Genomic DNA, 13909 nt, shown 5'->3' with positions numbered 1-13909 from the left:
GGAATCTATTTTGTTGAGCTGAACGTTTGCAAATGGACACCTCAGCAGAGATCCTTAAAATGTTTGAACCGAGGATGATGTTAAAATAACCCTCATTTTGTAATGGTGAGTGCACTGATGCCAACGTGAAAAGATGTTGGTAACATTTAAAATTTTCATAATACCACGGATATGATGTTATATAACTGAGCAGTAACGAGTAGTCAAACATAACAGCTCGGGCTGCTGTACCGGTTTGCATTACAGTAGTTACAAAACTCGTTTAACTGTAATATCTGTGCAACGCTGTAGGAGAAAGAAGAGGTCTGACGCGCCTTCCCAGTTTTGCTAATCTTCTGCAATGTCTTCTTAATTTTAAAGGATCCCAGCACCTCAAAGAACTGCTTCTCAACAACGTTATCAAATTCATAGAAACAAAAAACAGCCGTTTCTTCCGCTTTGCCAAAACCACACTGTGATATCTTTAGGGTTAAGACTGTAATTAGAGGTTTGCGAACAGCAATTCATTGAAAAACAGTTATATAACAAGGCAAACACTGTCATTAAATAATTCAGTGACATTCTTGGATAGTGGCCATGAAACAAATCTGAATTTCACTGATGTAATCTAGACGCCGGCTAATGGATCCCCTTGTCCCTCACCTCATCCAGTAGCGGTGTCGCAGTAAATCACGCGCCTTCGTGGCACGCCTCGACGGCAGGATGGCAGGGGTGGGCCAACAGGACCCTGCCAAAGGTCCACCTCACGCCGCCTTGCTTGGGAGGGGGCGGGGGCAGCCATTGTTTAAACAGCAATGTCCCGCGGGCTCCCGGCTCGTGAGGTTGTAAATTGATTTGCGGACGAGGGGGAACAAATGTAAACGAATGCTCATTATCTCCACATAATGTAGCGCAAATGATAAAACACGGGGAAGAGCGGGCCACATTACCGTGCCAGAGCAGGGCCAGGGAACGCAGCCACTCACCCTGAACTGATACTGTGCTCTCAACGCGCCGGCACCCTGGGAATTCGACCGAATCGCCGGGCCGTTTCCACCCGACAGCATTGTCGATAACAGCGAACGTCCGAACTGCGAAGAAGCGTACGAAATAAAACCGCACGCGTCGACTGCGAGATAAACGTACGATTGTACGAATCTCAATAAAACAATGGGGTGGGGGGGGACATCCCAAGGTATGTCTAAGAAGTTCCGACAATTAATCATTAATCACGCGTACGTGTAAACGACAGAAAATTCCAAGGGAAGAGGTGAAGTGTCCCGCGTTTGCCAGTCATAGCCGGAGAAGCGCCCGACAGCGGTGTTAGTCCGCAAACGTGGTCCCTCCCCCCTCCGTCAGTGAGGAGAGCACGCCGGAGTCCCGGAGCAACTGCTGCGTGTGGCGGTGTCATGAAAACACATTACCGCCCGCTCCATGGCCAACTGGCTCCTCCGCTAGCAAACTAAAGATAACTGTGGGTTATGCAACTGCAGCTGAGTACTCATCCAAGCACTCGGCCAATTCCTAGGCCGCTCCAACGGCGAGTCAGCTGCCCGGGCGCCGCAAATAAGGCCGGCAGGTGCTGGCCCTGAAATTCCACGATGAGGTCTTACGCCTACGCAGGGCCCCGTGTAACCCGAGGCCGCTGTTCCACGGCACCGCCCCTCCCCCGATGCCCGTTTCCGCAGACCTCGGAGATTGAGTGACTGCAAACAAGCCTGTGTTGATCTCTACAACATGCTGTTCCGAAGCCAAACGGCAAGCGGCAGCTTTTTCTGCAACCCCAGAAAGACGCCCTGGTCAGTCAGGCCACCGAAGTGTCCACAGCTCTACAGCATCGCTTCGACGTCTTGAGGTTCAGGCGCCCAGCAAGCGAGAGAAAGGCAGCAAGTGTGACCGCTAACGCCTCGCACGTAGAACACTGGCCCCTCACCGTTTCTCTCAGAAGAGGCCAACGCGCACGTGTGCGAACGACAGCCAGCGCTCGAACGCGTAGAACTTATGGTTCTAAGAGAAGATTTCGGTTACGTGGCATAATGTCGCTAATGCGATGATCGATTTTTACCGCAGGTCAGAGCGGAAGAACCCCATTCATACAAAGAGGGTTAGCGAAGTAGAGATAAAATGACGCAATGCCCATCACGGTTTCTAAACCTCAACAAGCCGAGGAAAAAGGTCTGCTTCGGATTCAATGATCATAGTTCATTTTTAGGCCTCTTTTGCTATTGCGAGAAGTAGTATCTTACTGTGGGCTTCCACATTTCTCAACACACTGGTGTGCAACCACATTGTTATTAATCTTATGTGGTGGCTAGCCACTTTCACACTTTGTGTAGTGAGCTGTGAAGGCGAGCCCTCGCAACAGCTACCGGTGGCATGGGAGAAGGCTATTTCGGGAAGACCTTTTCCTGGAATGCACTTCTGGGGAGAAATCCTATTTATGTAAACAGCCCTCCGCGCATTCAATAGAGACACACATGCAGAAAAACGCCTTGAAAATCTAGAATACATCAAAGTAAGAAAGACGGGTGTTAAATGAGATGTTTATCTGCCTCAAACACACCATATCAATTACCTTTGCCTCTATGGTGAAGAGGAAAGGCTTGGCGCTGAAGAATGAGGGGAACGCAGCTGGAGGAGTTTTCGAGGAACACCTCCCACTTTGCTTCCGTGCCCACTTAGATAACGGAAAGGGCACCGGTGGGTGGGGGCTGGAGGGAGGGGGGGGGCACCGCGCTGCTCCGCCAAGCTCAAGCGTAGCGATGCTCCTCTTGTATTTGTCAACAGGGCTGCCTTGTGTAATTGGCAAAATTGTCAGGTTACCGTGCAAAACAAGCCCCCGTCTCTTTGGCAGAGGCAAGCCGTGTCATTAAAGGAGCAGGTTTCCGGAGGTGCTCCTGGAGCAATACGCGCGAGTGCGGCTGGGCGACAGCTCCACTGATAAAATGGCTGTTTCTTATCTCTGCTATGCATATGAAAGGCTTAAGCTGTCTCCATGACAGATTCTACGCCTTGTCACCATGGGATTTACCGAGGTACATAAGAACGGGGGGGAAAAAAAAAAAAAACATTGTATCAAATACGCAGCCTCATCTTACCACTGTCAACCGTTGAATTGATATGTGTGTGTGTGTGTGTGTGTGTGTGTGTGATTGAATGTGAGCTGTTTCTCATTAGCAACCCTTCTGCACTAAACACATGGAGTCGGTGTACAGACGACAAAAATGTTGATTTTCTTGCTCCAAGGTACTCGGTGCTTTTCGAGATTAGGAATAAACCGCACGAGTTTGCTTTGTGACGGTGCCGACCCTCGCCGTAAACTTTACGCACCTCAAAGGACGGAAAACAAAGCGCTATCCGTCACGATCGCAACGCACATGGATCTCCGGTGGAAATACCACGTTTATGACCTCTCTTTGCGTTACAGCTTTCTTCGGAGCAGAGAGAGCGTTAAAGCGCTGAAGAACCTTTGCGCCGGGCCGCAACCGGCCACCGCGCGCGTTCCGCAAAACGAGCGAAAGGCAGGTAAGAACTCGGATACGAATCCAGCGCAAGTCGCGAAGCGCTGCTGTCCAACCGTAACAGTTATTTTTGCTTGCACAAAGGCCCGTGTCTTTGTCTCCACAAAGCCTGAGCGCTGCGATTGAACTGCTGCACGGCGAAAGCAAAGCCGGAGAGTGCCGTGGAGCCGAGAGCGCCGCGCACGCACAATGGAGCCTGTAGCAGAGAGCGGGCCTCATCGGGGCGAGGGGGGGGCTCGGTCCCGCACCGGACCCCACTACAAGGCACTCATTAGCGAGGGCTGCATGGGAGCAGGCTTAGTAAATCGCCGAGCCCCAGGCAGCCCCCTCCGAGAGCTCGATGTGGGAACAGCTTTGTGCCGTCCTTACAGGCGCCGCTCCTGCCCCCTTCCCTAGGTGCTCTGCAAAGGGCTGCAGAGGCAGAAGAGCTGTAACGCCTCTACATGGGCAACACCAAGCCCGCCAGTGATTCCGAAGGCAGTAGAGCATTTGCCGCAAAGATTCCTTCGATGGCGCGCGGGGCCTTTTGTACGTGATCGCAATACGAGACTCGGGAAATAAACCCAGTCACGCAAATGTACAGGGCTGCCCTTTTTTGCTTTCTTGCATTCATTTATCTATCTGACGCTGCTCTCGAAAGGACTCGTAACGTTAAGCTACTTACAATTATTTACCCATTTATAGAGTAATTTAGGATAAGTACCTCCTTACTCAAGGCTACTGGAACGGGAGGGGGATTTAAAACCGGGTTCTTCAAGCGGGAGCCAGCAGCTCGAACCATGGCTACCTTCCACCCTTGCTTAAAGTTACATTTATACGGAATTATGTTCGTGCATTTCTGTTTATTCCTTCAGCAGACGTACAGTAAGCAAAATTGTATTCGACAACAGATGAAGAGCTCCAGACACAAATACGAAAGCACAGCAACGTCGTCGTCGCCCCTTAGTTTTCGGCACCGGTCGAACCTCCGGAAAGATACCCGAGCGGCGCTTTAAGGAACGCACTTCGAGGGCAACCCAGTGACTAATGCAAATTACAGTGACAATACAAAGCCCAAAGTGAACAGAGACTAATGCGCGCACACAGCAAACAGGGCACAGGGGAGCATTAGCCAGCACTCAGGGAGGGGCACCACAATAAAAGTTTTAAATTCCTCCATTCATCCAGCTCAGGCTGAAGGGTCTCTTTAGGTAAGCGCGTCTGCTGCGGGATCGGGCATTGTTCCAGCGCCGCGAACACGGCTGGGGCTTCGCCGCGTTCATCTCAAAAGTATGCGTTCGCCAGACGTGCAGACGTTAACAACTCTTTCCACGGGGTAGCCATTACGCGTCGAGGGCGGCGGACACGCAGCCGGTCCGCTACCTCAACTTGAGCGGGTCGATATGGTCGGGCGAAGTAAAACTCCGCTACTTCAAACACCGTAAATTGCAACTTTCAATTTTCAAACTTCATTAAAAATGGACAGTTCAGAGCAGCTTCCGCCAGCAGCGAGTTCGGGTCGACGTCTCACTCTACTCAATTACGGCTCATCTCACAGCTCTTTCCTGCAACCACAATGGGGCCGTATCGAGAATGAAAAAGCCTCTGTGTTTGATGGGAAAAGACAGATTTATCTATTCATAACCCTCCCTTTTTCCCAAACTCAGTGTACGTTACATATCCCTGCCGGCACCTGGCAGAGCTTTAGGTTGCTACGAACACAAACCGGGCATGATGCTACCTTCAGGCTTAACTTCTCAACGAAAAACCTGTTTGCAGCGCACACCCAGGAGGCCTGTTCAGAAGAAGCGCTCCATGAGGTGTGGATATGTATCTATCAATGGGTGATCTTTATTTTTGTACAAATCACTATTTTTCCCACATCAGCAGTGGCTGTGCTATATACCGGAAGTGAACAGAAAGTCTGCATATTTAAAGAGCGATCAAAGATTCTGATGTATAGTCTTTCTCTCCACAATAACTATATTAAATAAAACCCATTCATTTACAAAGGTTCCTCACACTTTGTTCCACTGCAAAATTCAGAAAGTCACTTGTTTAAAGCACTACTCTTTATGGATTATAAATTGAGCTGTCTATCTGAGGAAGAAGAAACATCTGAAGAATTTTCATTTGATGCACTAAGATTATGAATCTTCATTGATACAGCTCATGGCCTCCATGACCTCATGCCATGCAATATTTCTGACGTGCAGCGTGTTCTGGCTTTTCTCTTATATGTATTTTTAGAATTATGGAATAAATTTCATGGAAGCGACAATATTTTTGTTCAAAGTACTGACAGCATTTTTGCTCTGAACAATTCTGATATGAAAAATATTTTATTATACCACAGCTGTATCAGCAAAATCTTTAAATGAGCTTTAAATAAATTAATTTTATTACAAGAAAGTTTCTTCTCATTTACCCATTTTCAGTTTTACCCTAGCTTTCAACTTAGCGATATGCTCAGTGAATTACATCTAAAATTATGATGTGAAGATGTATTTCAGCAATTTATTTAGCTATGTATGTTCAAAGAAGTGAATTCAAACTAACAGGTGAAAGTTTCCTGTAGACACCTGCTAGTGGACCAAGGCAGCTGATGTTATGTTTTTATTGCAACTTAGAGTTAGCCCTCTAAGCAGCAAGGAAGCCACAAAGGTTATTATTAAAGTACGTAAACAATTTCAGTAATAGATCATTGTTCGCTAAGGGGTCATATCAGAACCAGCACCATTAGTGCAGGAGGTTTGGAATCGGAGCGTTAACACGACATACTTCTCATCGAGCATCATTAGTCATTTTATTAGCCCTTTATTAGTCATTCGGTCATTTTATCATCATTTTCAATTCACAATGCAATGACGTCTGCGGTTTCATATCATCCAGGATTCGCCGGTTTCAAAGTCTGCAGCCTGGGACGTCTCGGCCGAGGGCGCGAAACCTGTGGACCGAGCTGCACGCCTAGGCTGGCAGAGTAACGGTGCTCGCGGAGAGCAGAGCCAAGCATCCACACAAGCATCCAATTATTCACCGAGATTCCCAGCTCCGGTCCGCTTCAGCTCTGCTTGCGAAGAACGTCAAGCCAGATATTGTCAGTCAGGGCTGTGACGGAACAACAAGATGAAGAAACTATTATATTCCGATAAATGATTTATGGAAAATAAATGCGGGACTCCTTCCAATGTGTACGTGGGCAAAAGGAGGCCGAGGTGATTCTCTAAACAGCTCGGTGCAGGGAATAATGAAGAGCGTAGTGCGGAGGTTTATTTAAACTGACTCGCGGAGTCTTAGGTTTTCCAAGCATCCTGGCGGGAGTGGAGACGGAAGCAAGGAGGGGAAGGAATGAGTGAACGCCTCGGTAAATGTGCCTGGCAAGGCTGAGGCACCGAGTATGACCAGATAAGGCCTGTTACATGATGCAGCACGGGGCCGTGCTACCTTATTTGCTCCCTCTGCATGCTGTTGAAATGAAGCCATTAAATGATAGGATCGGTGGTAGTCCATCTGGTTTACAAGCTGCACAGGCCACGGTCAGGCAGGACTGAATCCGAGACCTAAGAAAACGGGACATGAAAGTGAACAAACGGAGCGCGCTTTGTTTTCTCCGTGCCAAACCACGTCCGTCTCTGCTCCTAGTCTTCGAGTCCGCTGTGCGTGAAGTTGTTCTTGAAATTAAGCGTCCCCTAAGCGATATTTGTTACGGTACACATTTTGAAAGATTGACTGTAACAGGCGTTACAAGTCTTTGTTATCCAGGCAAATAATCAAATTTTCCAGTTATGTGAACTACCAACCTATCCAGGATTCCGCAGCTGATACGGTAACAATAATGTAAACGGTGGCTATAGACTGATGGTATGCGAACAGCCAACTCACCTGAAGTGAAGAGGCCCTGCAGCTAGCAAAAAACAGTTGAGGCATATGGTACATGGTAGAGTGCTGCAATATTGTAGCCTCTGTAACACAGCAAACACTTTTTTACACAAAGCATGACGATAACATGTTTTCATGCTAGCTAGAATTAAATGTATTAGTACAGTATAAATTAGAGCTTCTGTAACATAGCAAATGTTTTTGATGTATATATGTTGACATCAGGCGCAGTGGGTTAGACCGGGTCCTGCTCTCCAGTAGGTCTGGGGTTCGAGTCCCGCTTGGGGTGCCTTGCGGCGGACTGGCGTCCCGTCCTGGGTGTGTCCCCTCCCCCTCCGGCCTTACGCCCTGTGTTGCCGGGTTAGGCTCCGGTTCCCTGCGACCCCGTATGGGACAAGCGGTTCCGAAAGAGTGTGTGTGTGTGTGTGTGTGTGTGTGTGTGTGTGTGTGTGTGTGTGTGTGTGTGTGTGTGTTGACATCATTCTCATGACACAATAACATCCTTTCAGGCAAGCTATAATAAACTCAAAAGCATACAATAATGTCCACGTTTGCAAATAATATCCGCTCTAAGATTTTGGTTACCTTAGCTGCAGCCCAGCTTACAATTTAATATATTTGTTGCTTATCTAGTTGGTTAACAGAAACTAGGAAAAATATATTATTAATCCACGATATTGGCAGTACTTCTTTTTGAAGCCAGATCTGATTCTCTGTAGGAAATTCTCCCAAAAAAAAAAAAAAAAAAAAAACTGCTCCAGGATGGGAGCTAAATAAGCACAAAGAAAAATTAAAGTGTATGACAGGAAAGGCAAATACAAAATTTATAATATTATTATCTGTATTGCACATTTCTGGTTCTTCAATCATTTATAAAATTGTGACTCAGCAGTATGATGTGCTATTAATATATGTGAAACAATTCGAAACAGCAGTTTACATTGTCCTGCAGTCTTGCCAGTAAAGAAACAGCTGTTAGAGTCTGGCCTCCATGAAATAATAGGCATCAACCCAAACTCCCACCCCCAAGTATTGATGTTCAAAGTAAAAGGAAAATTACAAAACCAAGGTTTTTCCTCCCAGCAGTGGAAGTGCTTTGTGTACAGTGTTCCCAACCTCTGTTAAAATTTACACTTCACTGTTCAGATATGGGGGGCACGGTGGCACAGCAGGTTTGGCCTGTGCCTGCTCTCTGGTGGGTCTGAGGTTTGAGTCCCAATGGGGTTCCTTGTGACAGACTGGCATCCCATCCTTGGTGTGTCCCCTCCCCTCCAGCCTTACACCCTGTATTGCTGGGTTAGGCTCCGGTTTGCCGCGACCCTGCTTGGGACAAGTGGCATCAGTCAATATGTGTGTGTGTGTGTGTTCAGATTTGCATGCATGTCATTGACAGGCCAGCTAAGTAACATCGACACTTTGTCACTGACAAGCCCATTGCCCTTTCAGTGCCCTGACAGAGACAACCGGACGGAAGAGCCTAATGCATTCGGACATCCTCGTTCAACTGCATAAGCACACCTTTGTATAACACTACAGCCTTAACGCCATCTCTGCTCGGTCAGGATATTGCCGTTTCACCCTAGAGCTTAAACAGCCCGTGCCACATCGGCCACAAGCTCTGCTCCATTGCTATCCCAACATAACAACCTGTCAGAAATTAAACAGCGAGTTCACAGATCTATGCATAAAAGAAAAACAAGCAAAAAAAGCATGTCCGAAAATCAAACAACCATCATGCAACACCATGAAACCATTACTATAAAGCCAAGATCAGCAACACGGTGGCAAATCAGGTTTTTAAAGCACCAACAATACCAAATGTTGTAAAAGACTTATGCAACACACATGAATGAATGAATGAGAATAGGAGGGAAAACCACAAGGAATACTTATATTGGCATTTGCAGCCTGTCAGGAAAACTCAGAAATGGACACCCACTTAAGACAGGTTGAACAAAAAAAAAAAAAAAAACTGCTGATTTGCAAACTGTTTTCAATGTTATATTAATGTGGCTCGGCAAATCAACATTATCTTCAGGAACTTGAAGTACCTTCAATTCCAGATGTGCACACAGGTGGAAATGAAATGTGGCCCACGTTCAAATATTCTGCAGAATTCTGATCTATTTGTCAGGCGGAAAAAAAGTTTCACCGTGATTTTTATTTTTTTTTTGGATCGCCGAATATTCTTGATTGATCACAGTTAAAACCAACAAATCAGAACACTATAATCCGTCATTTGAGTATCTAAGTTTCTTCAGGTAATGCAGGAATTTTCTTCTCAAAGTGTAGCACATTCGCTGCTTTATTTCCCACGACTAGACTCTAAATCTTGATGTCGATCCGGGTTATAAAGGGTTATAGCCAACAGAACAGACACAGAAAACTATGAACAGCAGTAACAAACATAACAGTTGTGGGGCAGCTGATAGTTCAGTGGCTCAAACTGCTGCCTTAAGAACCAAATCCAGCTGTAGGACTGTCAAGCAATGTACTTGCCCTAAACCACTCTAGTAAAATTACTCAGCTGTATAAATGGGTAAATAATTATATGTTGTGCTGGAGAAAAGTGTCAGTTAAATAAATAAAAGTAAACGTGTGTCTTCAAACTAGGTGATAATTTACAAACAAAACAGCCACCATGTATTCGTACAGTGCAATTAATAACCCAGTCTGAGTCGGACTAAATTATTTACAGCAAACTTCACGAAGAGGATGAGTTTCTACCGCAGATGGTGATGTATAGGAAAAATGTCAACAAAGGCTTTCAGTCTGACAAACGGAAGGACGGAAAAGGAGGGAAAAGGTGAACAGGCTGCCCGAACATAAAAAAAAATCCTGCCGGAGTGTAAGAAATTGCAGCTTGCCAGCGGTGCACTTTGTGTTCGTCTGTCACCGTGTTGCGGAAAGGCTGCGAAAGCCAAACCTGGGGGAGGCTGGGCAGGACCGACAAGCGACAGCGATGGGTTGACAACCTTGCGGCTATGGATGCGGAGCTGGGCGGGCGGTGCCATCTACTGCTATGAGCGCAAGGCTTGTTCCCCGGGAGACGTCACACACCCCGCACCGCTAGTCCTCCACCGGGTCCTGCCTGCTGCCCATGTGACTCCTACATGGGCAAAATTACTCCTTATTAATTTACTCCCCAAGGGGCTACTCCCTGCTGAACCGGAGGGTCTCTGGAGGACAGGTGCTACAATCCGGAGAAGCGAAGTTACCTCGAAAACTTGTTTAAGAACACCTCACAATGCACATAAATGCACATGCGCACACACAAACACGCACGCACAACAGCGTGCTTTTCACTTAATTAAATGCTTAATTTAAAATCAGGCTTTGATGATTTCTCTAGTAACACCTTGTCATGCTCCTCCACTGGGCTTCTGGGAATGTGATAATTGCATCCCTGTAGCACCGGTGTTTGGTTGGGAAGATGTGCCGGGCTGGGAATTGGGAATTACCAGGCCGGGGGATTTCCTCCCTAAACCAGAACCGCAGCACGAAGGGTGAGAGAAAGGCAGGAGTTAGCATAAACACGTCCTCTAATTAGGCGCCGCGTGAGCACGCCGATCCGCACCCAGCGCGCGGGGCTCCGCGGAGCTGATCTCCTCCACCGCTCAAAGTGCCGTTTCCAAAACTCGAGCCCCACAGACACGCTTGACTCCAACCTGAAGACATGGCTTTGTTCTTCGAGAGGGAGAAATGCAGGGGAAGAGAGATTGCGTACTTTCAGGAATTATTAATAGCATGAAACATGACCTTCAGCAAATAGTTTTGGTGCACAAGGGTAAACAGCCCTGTGTATTTGCGTTGTACGTGTATTTACACAACAAATATGAGGCGCAGGAAAAGTGCCGGGGTGGAATTATTGCACATTTTACGGTAATCCCATCAGGTGTTGGGGAGAAATGGCGTTTTTAAGACTGACTGCTCGCATTTAATTAATGGAATATAGAAAAATGGAATTCAGCTCGACCGACTCTTACAGTAAAACGGAATCGTGAGGTAAAACGAACGCCCGGGTCTGTACTGTAATCCTTCACGGGGCACGCTAAGATCACGATTCCCATATTTGTCATCTACACGTACTTTGTTTCATGTACTAGATGTACTGAAATGCACTGATTTTGGCTTGAAAATGAACACTGAAAATAATCTGACAACAGAGCGAGGGATCTGATCTGAGGGACCCTGAGATCCATCAGAAATCTGCTCTTCGGGGGGGTTGAAGCTTTCTCAGCATCAGTTCGTAATAATGCAAGTGGACACACAGACAAATGAGTGCACAAACCACAAGCAGTCTTACTACAGTACCACAACAGAAACTGCGCCGCTCAAAACAGTATTCTGACAAAGCAGCTCTTCTGACTCTTGAGATCAGCTTCTACGCACAAAGAGCACGTCTGTGCCAGCATGCGACTGCGTGTGTGTAAAATTACTGTATAGGTACGTAAGCGCACACACATACAACGCGAACGGTATCATTTCTACATACGAAACAAAATGATCTGTATGGGCTGATTGTTTCTAGCATCACTTGCCTTTATTCTTACTTTCCCCCCTCCGTCGAATATTTTGCAGATAAGCACTGGTGTAAATTGCAGCAAGAATGATGCCTGTGACTCTCAGTATACAGCCGAACACTAGTATCCATCCATCATAACGGCACATCTCGTGAGGTTATAATCCTATTTTAATTGTGCTGCATCTCTTAGAGACGAGGAACATAAACATGTCACGGACTTGGGCCATTTCCATTGTTGTTTTTAAACCAAGCGCTTGCGCAGTTCGCTTCCCAGCCATGCAGATGGTCTCGAAGGTGGAGGACCGTTTCCCATCCTGCGTTGATGAACAGCAATTTCACCTTCACGCGTGCTGTACTTAACTACAGCTGATCATTTCAAATGAAACAACTCTGCCCACCTTTTGACCTCCGGGTCTCCTGGGGCTCCCCTGGGGCTCCCCTGGGGAACAGATGCAGTCATTTGAGTTTAAAAGCAACAACATGCCAGTACTATGGATTCCCACTGAATAATCAGACACACCAGCGGTGACAGACCAGCACCCTTCGGCTGTACAGAAGAGCAAACCGGAGTGGACAAAGAGCTCCGAATCTATAGCAGACTATTGTTATCGAACAGTGGGAAGTATCAAAGGGAGAACTTCCTGAACAGGATATCGATGTGCCAGGGAAGATCAGCTGACTGGTGACAATAAGGGTCTCCGTGCATAAGGAGTACAGGCGAGCTTGGGAAACGTACGACTCAAGAAGAGCACGGTCTTCCGGTCCCTCTGCACCAGTGGGCACGAGTTCCGGCGAGCTGATGAATCCGGGCACATTGACTCACCGTGTGCGAAAAGGTGATGGAAGCAAGGTTTCCCCTTTTTTCCTCTGATCTTTGAATTTTTTTTTTTTAACTTCTTGACGCAAACAATACAGAGATAGAGTAAGGAGAAAGGAAAAAAAAAAAAAAAAAAGAAAAAAGAAAGACTTGCAAGCACCCGCTCAGACGCACCCACAGAGGAACACGCAGGCGCACACACACACACACACACACACACAGAGAAGGAAGCGAGCGTTTTGGAGATTACTGCAAGGCCGCTCCACCTGAACTCACCTGGCTTCTGGGAACAGCAGTGAGGAGGCGCTCTCACTGCCGGCTGCCTGTGCGAAACCCTCCCCATGAGCTCGGGATGCTTTCAGAAAAGTGATATCCTCTACATGGAACAATGCAGAGACGCCCGAGACCGCACCGTGTCCGGAGAGCCAAGACGATTGTAAAAGAGCAAAAACAGGCAGCCCTGCGAACAAGCAACCCCCGCCCCCGCACACAGAAAAGTGCACACATCCACACGCGTGCGCGCGCACGCACACACAACCGCGCAGACAAAACAGAAGCAAAGAACAAACATCCTCTCGGTTTGCTCTTTCCGTCTCAGATGCTTATAGCAGCCCTGCCCTAATATTGGCTCCCGCAAGAAATGTTTATTCTCTCTCTTTACTCAAGCGCCTCTTATTTTTGATTCTTACCTTGAGTAGCCATGTGTTCTTCGCACCCACCGATTCAGTTTAAACACACCTTTAAATCAAACATTAAAAAACTGCGTACGTGGAAAAGCGACAGATATCCAGGCAAGCGAGCTGAAGCGCACACGACCGTAACTGGCAGGTATGGACTCATAACTGCGGAGGCCCTGTCTGGAACACACATTATTGAAGAAGTGATACGTCCCGTATTTAAGACGTCCTGACAGGGAAGTTGATTTACTTGGCGAAACCCGAGCTAATTTGCTCGGCAGCGGGAAGTCATCGAAGGGCAGCGAGGAGCCGCGAATCCTCAATATTAATAGAGGACCCTTTGCCGGAGCCGCTTCCTGAACATCCGGCCCGAGTCATAAACGAAGGGCGGCGAGACGGCCGTCCCAGCAGGGCATCCTCGTGCCGCTTCGGCCTCGCCGTGCTTTTGAAACAAAGGGCATTTTTTCACACCAGCTGCGTATCGGTGTCTTGACCCAGCTCTGTTAAATCCATATCACGTGAATTCCAGGCG

The 13909-nt window shown here is 47.3% G+C and overlaps 1 protein-coding gene and 1 long non-coding RNA gene across 3 annotated transcripts in view; both read right to left on the bottom strand.

Moving 5' to 3' along the window:
* roraa (RAR-related orphan receptor A, paralog a) overlaps window positions 1–13909 on the bottom strand; it is a 211474-nt gene that overhangs the window by 22977 nt on the left and 174588 nt on the right. The gene's annotated exons all lie outside the window — the stretch shown is intronic.
* On the bottom strand, window positions 6204–7459 carry LOC108941212 (uncharacterized). The gene is made up of 3 exons (XR_001966618.2): window positions 7362–7459; window positions 6924–7039; window positions 6204–6587 (listed from the first exon to the last, which is right to left on the bottom strand). It is a non-coding gene; the product is annotated as an uncharacterized LOC108941212 (long non-coding RNA).

The sequence above is a fragment of the Scleropages formosus genome, chromosome 11 (assembly GCF_900964775.1).
Source record: "Scleropages formosus chromosome 11, fSclFor1.1, whole genome shotgun sequence".
NCBI classification, from domain to species: domain Eukaryota; kingdom Metazoa; phylum Chordata; class Actinopteri; order Osteoglossiformes; family Osteoglossidae; genus Scleropages; species Scleropages formosus.
This window is presented reverse-complemented; position numbering and strand designations above follow the sequence as displayed.